This window comes from Canis lupus, chromosome X (genome assembly GCF_011100685.1).
Source record: "Canis lupus familiaris isolate Mischka breed German Shepherd chromosome X, alternate assembly UU_Cfam_GSD_1.0, whole genome shotgun sequence".
In the NCBI taxonomy this organism is placed as follows: Eukaryota; Metazoa; Chordata; class Mammalia; order Carnivora; family Canidae; genus Canis; species Canis lupus.
In genome coordinates, this window is record NC_049260.1 from 21,484,985 (window position 1) to 21,501,660 (window position 16,676).

The window sequence follows — 16,676 nt, forward strand, 5'->3', positions numbered from 1 at the left end:
ACAGCTCTGAGGCTGGCAAGTACTCTTGTATGACTTTACTGCATGCTTTATTACATTTTAGTATGTAATTTAGTTCCTTCACCCAGAAAACAAACTGAAAACATAAAAAAAAAAAACCTGTGTGAATTAATGGTTGTTGTTAATGTATGGTTGACTGCATTCCAAAGACAGGCTACATCAATGCAGATACAATAACTTTCTTGAAAATAATTTAACTGCAGTGTCGTCTGTCATAAATGATAATGCTATTTACTAGTTGTATTAGTTTACTATTGTTGCTGTAACAAATACAAAAAACTTAGTGGCGTGAAACAACACAGATTTGTTATTCTATAGTTTTGGAAGTCAGAAGTCTAAAATCAGTTTCTCTTGGCTAAAATGAAGATGTTGGCAGGCCTGTACTCCATCTGGGAACTTTAGGGGAAAATCCATTTCCTTGTCTTTTCCAGCTACTAGAAACCATCACATTTATTGACTAGTGGCCCTTTCCTCCATCTTCAAAACCAGAAGTGTAGCATCTTTGCTCCTCTCTAACCTCTGCTTCCATCCTTAAACTTTCTCTCTGACTCTGTTCCTCCTGCCTCCCTCTCATAAGGATGCTTGTGGTTAGATTGAGCCCAGAATAATCTCCCCTGTAAAGACCCTCAATCACATCTTCAGTGTCCTTTTGCTATTTAAGGTACCATATTCACAGATACTGAGTATCAGGATATCTTTGGGGCACCATGATTCTGTCTTCCACACTAGTGTAGTAAACAGTTTGCCTAGGAGTTGACTGATAATGGATTTTGAGGTTGGATTTTTGAAAGTGGTCGTTTCTAGGGTTGCTCGTGACTAAAATTTATGCTATGGTGCGTATGACCCAAACAGATATCCTGATCTGTTATCTCACCACATCTAGCAATGCCCTCTAGGTCTCTGCACTGACATTTAGGACTTCCCTCAGAGTATGGAAAGCCAGGTCTTACGAGTAATATCTGGGCACACATCTCACTGATGAGAAAACTCCGTATCTCTACTAATGAGAATCATATTTTCAGAAATAAACTATAAATGTACTGGTGTTTTACGACTGAAAGAGTAGGCTGACAGATACTCCTTCCCATGATTTGCACCTCAAGTTTGCTGAAAGACTTCTGAGAGGATTCTGCTGTGTTTGTCAGCATCTGACTGGTATTTTAACTTTCATGTGGAATGTGAACTAGTATTTTTAATGTCAGTGGAGAAGGGAGAAGCAGAAGGAGAAAAGGATGGATGGCCCCACTGGATTTTATTAAGCTCTATATGTCCAATGCTATTCAGAGATTTTTGAGGTGGGTAGGTGGAATAAGTTACATTGGGCAGCTCAGGTGGCTCAGCAGTTTAGCACCTGCCTTCCGCCCAGGGTGTGATCTTGGAGTCCCAGGATTGAGTCCCGTATCGGGCTCCCTGCATGGAGCCTGCTTCTCCCTCCGCCTGTGTCTCTGCCTCTCTCTCTCTGTCTCTCATGAATAAATAAATAAAATCTTAAAAAAAAAAGAAATAAGTTACATTGGATTGTAACATGCTAAAAACTGTGAGAGAAGCAGCTTCCCACAGGTAAATGTGTAAATATAGTTCAGATATATGTAGGATAGGGATGGTTGTAGACAGCATGTCCTCATTTTTCATTTCTGAGCTTAAACATCTCTTCCTTCACTGATCATTCCCCGGGACTGAGTTTGATGCCAAGTGTTTTTACCTTATGTTAGTGGTATTTTGCTGCACATTATAACTGTTGGTTTACCTATGCTTCTTAAATAAACCCGTATCCCCACCTAAATCAGTTTCTTTTCCTTTCCCCTGCATATTAGTAAGTGTCACTTTTACTGCCTGGTCACTTAAGTCAGAAACCTAGGTCTGAGGCTATTCTCTCCCTCTCATCAGTACTTCCTGTACATCATTAAATACAAGTAATACTATCTTCAATATGTCTCTAAAACACATCTACTTCTCCCCATTCCCACTGTCCTTTCCCGAGTAAAGTTAACCGTTCCTGAATTTATTACAAGAGTCTCTGACTAGTCTCCTATTGCCTCCTTCGTGAGATCTTCCAACAGTGCAAATTCATCATAATCTTAGCTCCACCCTCCAAAAAGGTTCTCAAATCATTCTCCTTTCCTTTTACAGCAAAGAAGAATTATTTAAAGGTTTATAAGGCCTTGTTTTCACAAATTTCTCCATCTAGACTCTTACTTTTTTCCCATTGTGATAGCCAAAATATAATGCAATACTCAAGAGTTCAGGGTTCTGGAATTAGAATTGTGTGTAATCTCAGTACAAGTCTGTGTGACTTGACAAGTTGCTTCCTTTCTGTGATTCAGGTATATCATCTGTTAAATTAAGATGATAATAATACCTTCTCAATTGACTCATGAGAATGCATAAAAAGGGCCTCATTACTGCATCTCATGTACTTCTAAATGCTCAATTATGTGTTATAATTATTAATATTATTATTCATAATTACAGGTGTTTTAGTTTGCGTTCCTCCAGAATTTGAGCTTGAAATGTAAATACTTTATTTGAGAGATAATCCCACCCAGTAACCAAGTGGAGAACAGAGAACTCAAATAGGGAAGAGAAGGAAGCCACTAAAAAGTGTGTTAATAAGCAGGTCACCATTATAGGGCTCCGAGACTCAATGTCAGTGTGAACACTGTAAGATTATGTTGAATACACTTCATGGTTACTACACCCAAGGAATAAGGAATTCAGGTCTTAGTCTCCAACTTGCATCTAGTATTTTTTCAGGGCCACGTTCAGGGACATCAACAACTCAGCTCCTCACACAGGTCAAACATACTCCTCTAGTCTGAGAAAGCAATCAGGCATAGAGTTATAGAGACTTGAAATGGGAAACTAGAATGACATGTAAATGATCTAGCAGTCAGGGCTTATGGAGCAGGCAGCTCTGCTACAACAGGTAAGATTGTACCTGAGGCTGAACTGAGGCTCAGTGAGGTGAAATGACTAGTCAGTCAGTCCAAGATCATTGCTAGAATGTGTTTGAGTCAGGATTTGGACCCAGGAACCTGAGAATCCAAAGTGCTTGACATTTGCTCCAGATGATGGTGATGATCAGGTGAGAAGTAGGGACTACATGACTAAATGTGAGGGGACCAGTGAAAGAAGTTGGAGAGGACTAAACACAGCGAGCCAGTCTGGTCAAATAACTCAGCTGTCTCCCACTGTTAGAAGCAGATTCATGAAAATATCCTCCTCTATCAATTTACCATTTAGTGAATATTTACTGGTAGGAAGCATTACATTAGAGTATGGTGTATCTTGGTATAAATTATATATCATAAAATACACTTTATATTAGATTCATGATTTGAATCAGGAAGTATGACTTTAGAATGTTCTCTTAGACTAAATTGCTTTTCATACTTCAAGTATTTAAGATTTCATAATAAGAGTCAGCCCTGATTCTGAATTTTGATTGTACCTCTAATTAAATACATAGCCTTTGGGAAAATTATTTGGTCTATCAATTCCTTAATTTAATTTTACATAAATGAATCTCATATAAGTACCTACCTCATATGGTAGATGTAATAACTAATGTGAGGATTCATTGAAAGTGATTAGTACAAAGAACATGAAAAATAGACTTAAGAAAATCATACAAAATGTATCTGCAAAGGGCAGATCTAAAAGGGCGAAAATATGGCAGATAGGAAGAACAAGACACTGCAGAGCAAACAGCCAACATTCCCAAAATTCTGAAGAAAAAAAACTACCGTAAACTCTAGCACAGTCAAGGAAAGATAACCTGAAATAAAGGGAGATTTGAATTTGTAGTTTAAAACAATCAGCATTTTTCATGTTCCAAAAATAATGAACAGATCAAGGCATAAATATATTCTGTGAAAATGTTTACAATTGAAGGATAAAGAGAAATTCTAAAAGCATCATTATAGAGAAACAAGGGGAAATATATCAGGTTTGCCTTTGAATTCTGGTTATATCATTAAAGACAAGTGGGACTGTAATAGTTTAAATAACTTGTCTGCAAATTACAAGAGCCTTCATTTAACTAGTTATAAACAAAAAGAAAATATGTAAAATGATAGGAAGTCCATAGATAAATTGGCTTACTTCATTGATTCACTAATCTTATTGAAGACCCACATAATTTCGAATATTCTTCTCTGCCATTCTCATTGTTGGCTTAATTATTGGTTTGAATACAAAATGGCTGCATGTTGATGAGTATACAGACATGATGATATTCAGAGGAATATAAAAGACTTTCTATTATTGGCATTCTATCTTAGTAGCGAAAAAAAAAATCTTTCCCAGGAGTTGTCAGTAAATTCCATTTGTGAATTATTACTTATAGTTGCTTCACAGGCTGAATTCTGAACCAATGCCTGGCAATGAAAATAAGATAAGTGTAGAACAATGTGGAGCTCAGGATAGGATCAGCATCCCCTGAGTCATTTATGGGGGACAGAAGGAAGATTGAGACAATTGATTGATATCAGGGTTGAGAAGATAAGAGAGTAGTGGATCTTAGAAAGGCAGCTGATAGTGTGCACTGCAAAGACAGTGGATTAAGGGGAGCAAATTATAAATAAATTAGAAGGAAAAATGCTGTGACCACAAAACTACACCTATGCAACTTTCCATTCATATGTAACAATAATTTTTAGAAAGTTCTCAAAAATGCAAAGATTCAGATCTAATAACCAAAGGCAATTCCTAGAAACTATGTGAATTCATAACTTAGCCAACTGAATTACTGATATATATAAGTACTGATGATGAATTTTTTAAAGATTTATTTGAGAGAGAGAGAGAGAATACAAGTGGGGAGAAAGGCAGAAGGAGAGAAAGAATCCTCAAGCAGACTCCTGTTGAGCATGGAGCCCAATGCACGGCTCCATCCCAGGACCCTGAGTTCATGACCTGAGTTGAAATCAAGAGCCAGATGCCCAACTGACTGAGCCACCCAGTCACTCTCCTCTTTTCTTTCTTTTAAGATTTATTGAACCTTGAATTCAGTAGAAAATATAATATAATGAAATGTAAATTGCTATTTTGATCCCTGTAAAAACAGTTTAATATTAAAATTATTAAAGAAAAATGGCAAAGATATTTTAATCTAATTATAATAAACTAAACAAAAAATAGAAATCCCTCAATGCATTACAGTTGACAGAAGAATATGTAGTATACAAATACTAATTATTTTATCTTTTATTGAGATGAAACTATCTAACAATGGGGTTTCCTGGGTAAGAAAGTATCCTTGTTGAAAGGGAACATGTCCATAGCTCAATGATTGTTACCATTCTTTTCTTTTGATCTATCCCCAGTGGCTGTGCCAGCCCCTTGCTAAGTTACTGGGAAAAAATTAGAAGAAGATAAGTACAATATAAATAAACTACATAACTTACAAATTTTTTGAGGACAGTAATAAAGCAAAAATTGACAAGCTAAAAAAGAAAACATACGCATTAAAAGGAAAAAAATAAAAATTCAAGCACATAAAGAAATTCCATTAAATATTATATTAGAAGAACATATCAAGCTGCCATTTCTGGAGTGTAGATATTCTATCAATGTAATCACTTAGCAAGTACTAAAAAGGATTATGAGGAAGCATATAATCTAATCATGGTTCTAAGAAGACAGAAAGAGAAAGGACAAATAAGGGAAAGGAAGGGCAGATTCTTGATAATCATGTCATAGAAGAAAGATACTAATGATGGAGAATATATTTTTCAAACTAAGGATGAAAAATAATACAAGTAACAAAACACAAGTATGCATTAAATTTAGTTCCTCCAATAAAGGAAGCTCCAAAATTCTATTAAGAATTTGAGCTAGGGCAGCCCGGGTGGCTCATCGGTTTAGTGCTGCCTTCAGCCCAGGGCCTGATCCTGGAGACCTGGGATCGAGTCCCACATTGGGCTCCCTGCATGGAGCCTGCTTCTCCCTCTGCCTGTGTCTCTGCCTTTCTCTCTCTATGTGTCTCTCATGAATAAATAAATAAAATCTTTAAAAAAATAATCTGAGCTAGTTTAATAATATAAACTCCAAAAGTAAGAAAATGTGATCAAAGACGTGTTAGAAGAGAATTAAATGAAAAATTATTTCTAGAGGATTTGATAAAATGGTATATTGAATATATATATATATTTAAATATTTTATTTATTTATTTATGAGAGACAGGCAGAGAGCAGGGAGCCTGATATGGGACTCGATCGCAGGCCTCCAGGGTCACACCCGGAGCCAAAGGCAGATGCTTAACCACTGAACCACCCAGGTGTCCCTGAAAATACATTTAGATACAAGAAAATGACATAGCAAAAATATGTAATTAGATAAATATAAGTAATTTATAACTGGATTAGACAAAATACAGAAATTTCATTTACAAACCTATTAAAGGTAGGGAACCTGGATGGCTCAGTAGTTGAGCATCTGCCTTTGGCTCAGGTCATGATCCTGGGGTCCTACATCAGGCTCCCCACAGGAAGCCTGCTTCTCCCTCTGCCTATGTCTCTGCCTCTCTGTGTCTCTCATTAATAAATAAATAAAATCTTAAAAAAAAACAACAAAAAAAACCATTAAAGGGGTGCCTGGGTGGCTCAGTCAGTTAGGTGTCCAACTTCATCTCAGATCATGATCTCAGAGTCCTGGGATCAAGCTGCATGTTGGGCTCCATGCTCAGTGGGGAGTCTGCTTGAGGATTCTCTCTCCCTCTCCCTTTGCCCCTATCCCCACTCTTGTGCTTGCTCTCTCTTTTTCTCAAATAAATAAATAAATTCTTAAAAAATATATTTATGGCCACATTATGCTTATTACAAAGTGAGAGAAAGATACTACATGAAAATAAAAATTACAGACCAATATCACTTATGAGTATCAATGCAAAAACCATCAACGGAATACAAGCAAGACAAATCCAATAGCACATTAACAAAATTACACACTATGATCCAGTGGGATTTATTCCTAGAATGCAAGGATGGTACAACATATGAAAATCAATGTAATGCACCACATTAACAGAATTAAGGAAAAACCATAGGATTATCTCTATTGATGCAAAAAAAAAAAAGCATTTGACAAAATATAATGCCCTTTTATGATAAAAACACTCAAGAGCTAGGAATACAAGGAACTACTTAAGTGTAATACGAGGTATATATGAAAAACCTACAACTAACATCATATTCATTGATGAAAGACAGAATGTTTTTCTGTCAAGATCAGGAACTGGACAAGGATGCCTACTTTTATCAATTATATTCAATAATGTATTGAGAGCAATTAGCCAAGAAAAATAAATAAAAAGCATCCAAGGAGAAGGAAGGGGTAAAAGTATTTCTCTTAGCAGATGACATGATCTTGTATGTACAAAACCCTTAAGAGTACACATACGCCCCCCCCTACACATGCACAAACTGTTAGAACTATAAATAAATTCAGCCAACTTACTGGATACAAAGTGGACATACATCATTCAGTTTCATTTCTATACACTAACAATAAAAAATACAAAAAGGAAATTAAGAAAACAGTTCATTTACAGTAGTCTCAAAAGAAAAAAATACTTAAGGGTAAACTTAATCAGGGAGATGAAAGAATTGTATGCTGAAAACTACAGAGCTGGGGTGCCTGGGTGGCTCAGTCCATTAAGCATCAGATTCTTGGTGTCTGCTCAGGTCATGATCTCAGGGTCGTGAGACTGAGCCCATGATGGGCTCCATGCTCAGCATGGAGTCTGCTTGGGATTCTTCTCCCTCCTTTGGTGCCCCTCCCCCCACTTGCTTGCAAAGTCTCTCAAATAAAATAAAATCTTAAGAAAAACCTACACACCTACATTGCCAAAAAAAATTAAAGAACAAACAAACAGATGAAAAGACATCTTATATTCATGGATTGGAAGTTTTAGTGTTAAGATGTCAGTATTATCCTGTATAATCTGTAGATTTAATGTAATCCTTATCAAAATCACAGTGAATTTTTTCTGTAGAAAGAGAAAACTTCATCTTAAAATTCATACGGAATAACAAGAGACCACAAATAGCCAAAATAATCTTGAAAAAGAAGAACAAAGTTGGTAGTTTCACACTTCCACACTTCAAAACTTACTGAGAAGCTGTAGTCTTGAAAGTGGTGTGGTACTGGCATGAAGACAGACATAAAGATCAACAGAATAGAATAGGAGCCCAGAAATAAACTCTCAATATGAAATAAAATGATTTTTTTTAACAAGGATACCAAGACCGTTCAATGGGGAAAGGATAGTCTTTCCAACAGATATTGTTTTGTTTTTAAAGATTTTGTTTATTCCTCTTTAGAGAGAGAACAAGGGGAAGGGCAGAGAGGAGAGGGAGAAGTACAAGCAGACTCTGGCAAAGAGCCTCACACGGGGCTCAGTCTTAACAACCCTGAGATCATGACCTGAGCTGAAATCAAGATTCTGACACTTAGCTGACTGAGCCACCCAGGTGCCCCTCCAACTACATGGCCTTAAAAATAAGTTATAACCAGTTGTGAAAGCAAATTATTATTGAAGAAATATTTTGAGCTAAATGGTTGTTCTTTTGAAAGATGCACATACACCCTCATACAAGTCACAAAACTAAAAATGAGAAAATTGTGAGCATGCCAAGAGTCATATGGAAAAAGGAGATGAATACTCCATTGGAAGAAAAAAGCTAGAGTACAAAAGTTACAGAGCATCATAGAAGCCCAAATTTCAGTAGTTCTCAAAAAAATTCTTAAGATTCTTATTTCCCCCCAAACTTGGCAGTTATGTTGATGACATGTGTATGGTGTGTGTGTGTGTGTGTGTGTGTGTGTGTGTGTGTGAGACAGAGAGAGAGAGACTTGACAAGAGTCCTGGAATTGATAAAAATGCAGGAAAAAATAATGACACGTGCTATTTTTCGAAGTGTAAGCCCTTATAAAACCTGTTTGGAATTCAATTTAGCAATATGATAACAAATCCTAACATATTTAGTGAAAACAATTTCAAAGGCATTATGCTTAGGAAATCTTCAATGATGTATACAAAGTTTAGTGTGTAAGGATTTTCACCATAGCACTGATTCGCTCATTCAAATATTTATTGAGTGTGATCATGTAAAAATCACTGTTCTGGATTCCATTTTAATCCCATGTTTTATAGAGTTTACTTTTTAAAGAAGACACAGTGAAAAATGCAATGAATAAAAATGATAACTACATAAAGTGATAAGGGCTGTGAAAATCCTAAAATGAGGACCATATGTTAGTTTTTTTTTGTTGTTGTTTTTTTTTGTTTTTTTTTTAATATGTTAGATAGTTAAGGGCTCCCTAGGGTAGTGAAATTCCACCTGAGTTCTGACTGTTAAAAGGAGTCCCCAGGGCTTTGGGAACAGAATACTTTCCAAGCAGAGGAAACAGCAAAGACAAGTAGAGAAAGAAATTGGAATGTTTGAGCAACAGAAAAAAGGAGTGTGTAAGCAAGCCCAGCTAGAACAGAATGAGAGGAAGAGAGATAGAATCCAAAAAGACAGGCAAGGAGATGTCTAAACCCTACACTAAGAGTTTGGATGTTGTTCTAGGCCCAAATTAGTTTTCTAATCAGAAATACTTACTATTCCTTTTCTGGAAAGATCTAAAGCCTACATAGCAAAAGGGCACATCTGTTTAATCTATATGGGTGGGCACATAGATGACTGTTATATTTTTTCCTATGCTATTGGTATTGGGATATTTGAGGTATTTTATAATTTTAAACCACATATAAGTAAATCTAAAATTACTATTTAAAAAGATCTATTATTTTTATAAAAAGTATAATGTAACCTGAAGCTACACAAGCACATATTGTATGTGGGCCGTCTCAATTAGTCTTACAATTTATTTTTATATCTCTACAGTGTGAATTGTTTGCCTAGAGAGTTTATAGTATTTGTTGACCATGTTTCAGTGTTTTTAACATAGAAAGTTTATTCTTCAGTCAGGGCATCATCTTTTAATTAATATAAATATTTTAAAGCATAGCCATGACTTTTCTGTCCAGTAATCCTGCTGGAAGTGCCAATGGTCCAAGGTCTGACGATTCAGAAGTAGTGCCTGGCTGAGCAATAGGGGTTTGCTTGGGGGCATGAAGACTGCTGGATCTGACCCTGGCAGGTGGCTTGCAGTGGGAGTGAGAATGAGTGGAAGTGTTTGGCAAGGCATTATGGGGGTGGGGGGCATCTTTGTACCCCTGCAGAGCCAGCAGGAGTGAGGAAGCATGATTATGCTAATAAGTGAAAGCCTGATTCCTTTTTTTTTTTTAAAATAAATTCATTTTTTATTGGTGTTCAATTTACCAACATTCACAATAACTCCCAGTGCTCATCCCGTCAAGTGCCCCCCTCATTGCCCGTCACCCATTCACCCCCACCCCCCGCCCTCCTCCCCTTCCACCACCCCTAGTTCGTTTCCCCGAGTTAGGAGTCTTTTTCTTCTCCCTTCCCTTATATTCCCTTTCACTGTTATTTATATTCCCCAAATGAATGAGAACATACACTGTAGACCTGTGCTTTTCAAACAACATCCGCAGGCCGTAGGTGGCAACAGCATCCCTGGTCCTGGGGGAGGCAAAAGCAGATTTTAAGTCCTGTGCCTTACCCTGCAAGGTTTAAAACCTACAGAAAAGATAAGATCTACATGGAAGTACCAATTTGAAAACATATTTTAAAAGTTCTAATGGAGAAGGGAATATCTTTGATGATAAATAACCAATTAGTTATTCCATCTGGTGGCATCACTGATTTTGCATATAATCAAATCTTATAAATGTATCAGATCCAAGCTAACTTGAATATATGTGCATTTTTTCCTATTTGCATCAAATACCTTTCCATATACATGATTTCAGATAATAATAGGAGTGAATTTTGCACGTGCTATGTATCTGTTCAGCGGTTTATCACTCTGTTTCATTTTTTTTTCTCTATTTCATTTTCAAGTCATATTTAATGAGCAACTAAAAGGAGGTCAGCAACTTTTGTTTGCATTCTCAGCCTTCATTTATTTCCTCAATAGAGTGGAATAAGAGGACAGTTATCTGGGCACTGACAGGAGGGACAATGAGGTTCAGGGTTGCAGAAAAAAATAGACTGAGGCAAAGACTGTAAAAAAAGCAGAGTTGCCATTTGCAGTTACCACTGGTTTCCTAAGTGTTCGGTAGCTCATGGACCCTGCGTGGGGACTGAACATTGGAAGGATGTTATGGAGGGTACTTCTATGTGTTAACCTGTGTGTCTCTTTTCCAACAAGCCCAAAAATTTTCCCAAAATCTCCCATCCCCTGTGACACCTGTACCATCAATTGTCAATTCTGCAGAATAAGTGAAGTAGTTGAAATTGTATAGAAATCCTCTTATCTCTGGTTACAAAATTTAGCTGAAGTAGGAATTGTTGGTGCTCTAAGAAAATTTAGCTTCTGCAGGTTTAAATAAAACCTTTTACTAGTGTATGCAATAGCTTCACATCTAAGGTGAGCCTTTATTCCTGCAGATGAAATGCTAGTGAAATAAAAGGCATGTATGGTACTGATGCTTTCACATAGATACCAGTACCGGTTGTTCACAGTTTTATTTATAAATGCAAGATTTTAAATAAATAAATAAATAAATAAATAAATAAATAAATAAATAAATAAATGCAAGATTTCTGGGCAGCCCAGTTTCCTCAGTGGTTTAGCGCCTGCCTTTGGCCCAGGGCGCGATCCTGGAGTCCCGGGATCGAGTCCCGCGTCGGGCTCCCGGCATGGAGCCTGCTTCTCCCTCTGCCTGTGTCTCTGCCTCTCTCTCTCGTGTTCTGTGTCTCTCATGAATAAATAAATAAAATCTTTAAAAACTAAAACTAAAAATAAATGCAAAAAAAAAAATAAATGCAAGATTTCCCACAAAATTCCCCAGATCACTGCAGTCTACCGTTTGTATTTACTTTCTGGGCCTATTATTTGGGGAGGTCCACAAATGATTAACTACAGCTTATTTGGTTTAAGCCATGGCATTGGATAGATGGCATTTCTCACTTTGTCTTCTCAGCAGCTGTGTGGATTATGGAGATGAGCTGTGGTTCTAGCCGAAAATGCATCATTTATATGTGTCAGTCGGATGGCATCACATGCCCGCTCTGGACTTTTTCTCAGAGGCTGTGAGATTTATGACCATCATAAAGCTTTTTTTCCCCCATAGATCATGTTGGTAGAATACCTGTACCTTTTCTGGACTGCACCCTTCTAGAAACTAGCCAGGGTCAGAAAGAAGAAGATGATGTTTTGGTCATTTCCACCCCCAGAGGGAGAGTAAATGACCCTGCTCCCTAAAACTTCCCTCTCCTGCCACACTACTAATTAGAGTAAATAAAGAAATCTAGCGAATTATTTTTTCCTTTTTTAAAATTTTTTAAAATTAAAAAAAATTTTTTTAAAGATTTTATTTATTTATTCACGAGAGACACACACAGAGAGAGAGAGGCAGAGACACAGGCAGAGGGAGAAGCAGGCTCCATGCAGGGAGCCCGATATGGGACTCGATCTCAGGTCTCCAGGATCGCGCCCTGGGCTGAAGGCAGCGCTAAACCGCTGAGCCCCCCGGGCTGCCCTGATAATTTTTTTAGAGCAAAAGTTATAACTTGCTTAGCTTGGCGGAGATGCTACAGTAAAATCTATGCACACAAGGCAGTTTTCACTAATGTTCTCCACAGTTCTCAGCATTATGTCCCATCCAAATTATTGCCTGTCATTGGTATGTAATCAGAATATAATTTTCATAATCGGACCACACTCCTGAAGCAGTCATATGGTTGCAGACAATGTGAACTTTAACCATGTAAAGCTCCCATTCATGAACTACTTAGAAAAAGGAGGACAGGGACGCCTGGGTGGCTCAGCAGTTGAGCATTTGCCTTCGGCTTAGGGGTGATCCTGGAGTCCCAGGATCGAGTCCCACGTTGGGCTCCCTGCATGGAGCCTGCTTCTCCCTCTGCCTGTGTCTCTGCCTCTCTCTCTCTTCGTCTCTAATGAATGAATGAATGAATGAATAAATAAATAAATAAAATAAATAAATAAATAAATGAAATCTTAAAAAAAAAGAAAAAGGACAGTAGTTTTCTCCTCTCAGTTTAACCTGCCTCTGTCCCTGCCCCCTAGCAATGCAAAGAGGAATAAAACCTGATTTCTATCTTAGAAAATTGCACTGATTCACAAAAAGAAAAATGTAAACAAAAAAGACACATACCATAATAGATTAACTATGATTACAGCAGAATGATGTGATTATCTAAGAAAATGGACATAGGCTCCAGAGAAGTTAGACTTAAGCTAAAGGTATTAGACATGTATTTCCCTTCTGGCTGGGACCCTTTCTGTCAGTAAGAAAATGGAAAATCAGCAAACTCAAAGTATTAAAAAATGCATAATGGACTATATACAATCAGAATAGTAACCTAGTTTTAAGCAGATATATATATATATATCCCTCCACACGCACATCTATAAACATACTATTTGAACCACTCTGTTATATTAACAGAGGTGCTTATTATATCTACACATCTGTATTATATTTATCTGTATCTAGAAATACACAAATACACATACAACATACATATGAGCAAAGACAAATGCCAGGAGACAAAACTTGTTTTTGAATGAGTGAATCATCCATGAGCAAGTACTCCTGTATCATTCATTTTTATTTGTTCTTTCTTGCAACATCCTCCCGATTAAGAAAGGAAACCTCTTTCTCTACCAATTCGTGTCTTTTAAAAATATTTTCATTGATTTTCCCCCTTTTCCTTTGCATCAGACCTTGAAATTAGTAAAAATGGGGCAGTCCAGGTGGCTCAGCGGTTTAGCGCTGCCTTCAACCGAGGGCGTGATCCTGGAGACCCGGGATCGAGTCCCATGTTGGGCTCCCTGCATGGAGCCTGCTTCTCCCTCTGCCTGTGTCTCTGCCTCTCTCTCTCTCTCTCTCTGTGTGTCTCCCATGAATAAATAAATAAAATCTTAAAAAAAAGAAATTAGTAAAAATGGTTTTTTTTTTCTTTCTACACTCACTTCAACTTCATAAGTATGCATTAAAGGATTACTGTGTGATATGGAAATATGACTGTAAAAGGCTTAGGCTGAATGTGTTCCGACTCCAGGAAATTCACAAGTTAATAACAACAAACAAAAGTCTTTTTTTTTTTTTTTAACAAAAGTCTTGATATGAGATGCTTTGTTGGTGATTTATCTCTTTTGCTTAAACCTTCAATTTATCAAAGATTTATAATGTTTAGTCTTGTTCTCTCTTGAGAGCACCAAGATTTGTTTGGGTGTTGCTGAATTATATTCAAGAAAAGATTATATAATCATCTAAGTTCTGTGGTAAAGAGATCACACGTAATCCTTGTGAAAAGGAGCCTGAATTGATGGATTCAAGGATTATTCAAGATGGGAAGATCATAGAAATGTTGGAATGTGTCTTAGCCATTCAGATGGAGAACCTGAGATACAGAGAAAAATGAGGTCAGAGTTCTCCCTTACTGTGTTGCTGATTATACTGATTTAGTAATGTGGATCTGGGTATTTTAAAAATGAGTTATTTTTTAGCAAGTTAAGCAACTTTTACTGAGTGTGTGTCTATATGCAGTAAAGTTAACAGTCCTTTTTGTGAACATTTATATTTTTTGGTGCTGCTCATCCTTTGTTATTTCAAAAGTTCTTTATGTATATAGCTAATGGAATTTTTCAAATATTTTATTTTTAATTAAACTCTTTATGATATCTTTGTTAGGAACTTGAGAAGCCTTCTGTACATTTCTTGTGTGTCCTAAATTTAAAAAGAGGGCCCCAACTTGAGTTCTTCACTTTATAGCATAATGGGAATGATCTATTCTCAGGAAAATTAGCCTTCCACTTAAATGTCTGTCTGCCTTTGACAGGAAAGGAAGCGAGAGATATGTGAGAATAGATATGCACTTGCACAATTGTGATACTCTCCCATCAGAAAGTGCCAGAATATCTGCAAAGAAAACTCTTTTGTCGAAATCAATTTTATATGAAGCTTGATTTAATGAGCAGTTTTTACGGGGCATAGAAATCTCTGGCACTTTCTTTTTTTCTTGCCGACCAGTTTTATTAATCACAGAGCAGCTACCTGTCCATTAGGATTGATTTCCAGGACTTCGGCAGAACTTAACTCCAAAAATTCTTTCAGCAACAGAGAATCAATTTCTTCAAGAATGTAGTGTATTGATGTTAAAACCCTGTAGGGTGAAATAGGCATTCTAATTAAGAGGGGTTGGTGATAGGATATGTATTGTATCTTCTAATATTAACTGGAACAAAATGTCACCCTCCTACCATTCTAACACAAACATCACACTAAGTCCTTATTACCTGCTTAGTAGTAGAAGGGGATTAGCAATGAGGTGACCTTAATCACAAAGATTGGACAGATCTACAAAAGCCTCCTCAATTCAGAGTGTCAGTCCGAAAGACACAATTATAATCTCCCCAGTCCACATGGTTGATTTTCAATTTTGTCAAGGAAGGCTGCCTTGTAATTCCAGTGGTTCTTGTGGTGCTGTTACTTCTTAGATCGTCAACTTTCACTTTCTGGGTTCTAACTTTCATTAATAGGTCTTTCGTTTTTCTGACTCTCCCTGGAATCAGAAAGGGCATTCATGGTCAAAGAAGAGTTTAAACAGGAGATTCTGTTTCCTGGAAGATTCAGAAATGTATTACCTCACTCATTGCTGGACAAGCCCAAAGCAAATATTTTATAATAGATCCTTCGAGAAGCTATAATTTGTGAATGTTTATATTTCAAAGTTGAAATAAAAGAAAGTTAGAGATCCTTGAAGAGATTATGTTGGAAATTTTAAATATATCTGTCTCCATTTTCACAAGTGCAGAGATTTTTCTGCTTTTCTTTAGTTAACAAGCACTTTAATACATAGATAAGAGAAGAAATTTGGGAATACAGAGATGGAGGTTACTTAATTATGACAGTAACAATTTGAACTTCTATAATATTTATAAAAATAATCAATATAGGGACGCCTGGGTGGCTCAGTGGTTGAGCATCTGCCTTTGGTTCAGGGTGTGATCCCCGGGTCCTGGGATCGAGTTCCGCCTCAGGCTCCCAACAGGGAGCCTGCTTTTCCCTCTGCCTCTTTCCCTTTCTCTGTGTCTCTCATGAATAAATAAATAAAACCTTTAAAAAAATCAATATAATTGTCATCACATAAATTATATTTACTATTCACATAATGTTTAGAAAGCAGCTTATGTATTGTCTTTTTCCTTTATAATTTCTAAGTAATTTGAATTAAGATGACTTTGGAATAAGTTATTTGTTTGAGTATCTTTTTGCTCAGTTACTATGTTACTTTTATTTACTTATTTACAAAGATTTTATTTATTTATTTTAGAGAGAGTGCGTGTGTTCACAGGGAAAAGGAAAGAGAAATCTCAAGCAGACCCCCCCTGTTGAGCATGGAGCCAGGTGTGTGGCTCAGTCTTAACACCCTGAGATTATGACCTGAACTGAAATTAAGAGTAGGAGGCTTAAAAAAAAAAAAAAAAGAGTAGGAGGCTTAACTGGCTGTGCCACCCAGGCACCCCTATTTTTTTAATTGAACTATAGTTGGCA

General features: G+C 36.8%; 2 protein-coding genes across 10 annotated transcripts in view; one reads left to right on the top strand and one right to left on the bottom strand.

Annotated features, from left to right (window-relative positions):
- LOC119868419 (melanoma-associated antigen B18-like) overlaps positions 1–16,676 on the top strand; it is a 273,155-nt gene that overhangs the window by 144,617 nt on the left and 111,862 nt on the right. The gene's annotated exons all lie outside the window — the stretch shown is intronic.
- LOC119868421 (proteasome maturation protein-like) overlaps positions 1–16,676 on the bottom strand; it is a 135,730-nt gene that overhangs the window by 9,852 nt on the left and 109,202 nt on the right. For 3 of the 7 annotated variants that reach the window (XM_038587121.1, XM_038587120.1, XM_038587122.1), the window contains one exon: positions 10,549–10,611. The gene's annotated coding sequence lies outside the window, so the exon portion shown is untranslated. Of the gene's footprint in view, positions 1–10,470; positions 10,612–15,176; positions 15,286–16,676 lie in introns of those variants that run through there. The other 4 variants (XM_038587118.1, XM_038587119.1, XR_005386202.1 and 1 more) reach the window with 3 other exon arrangements.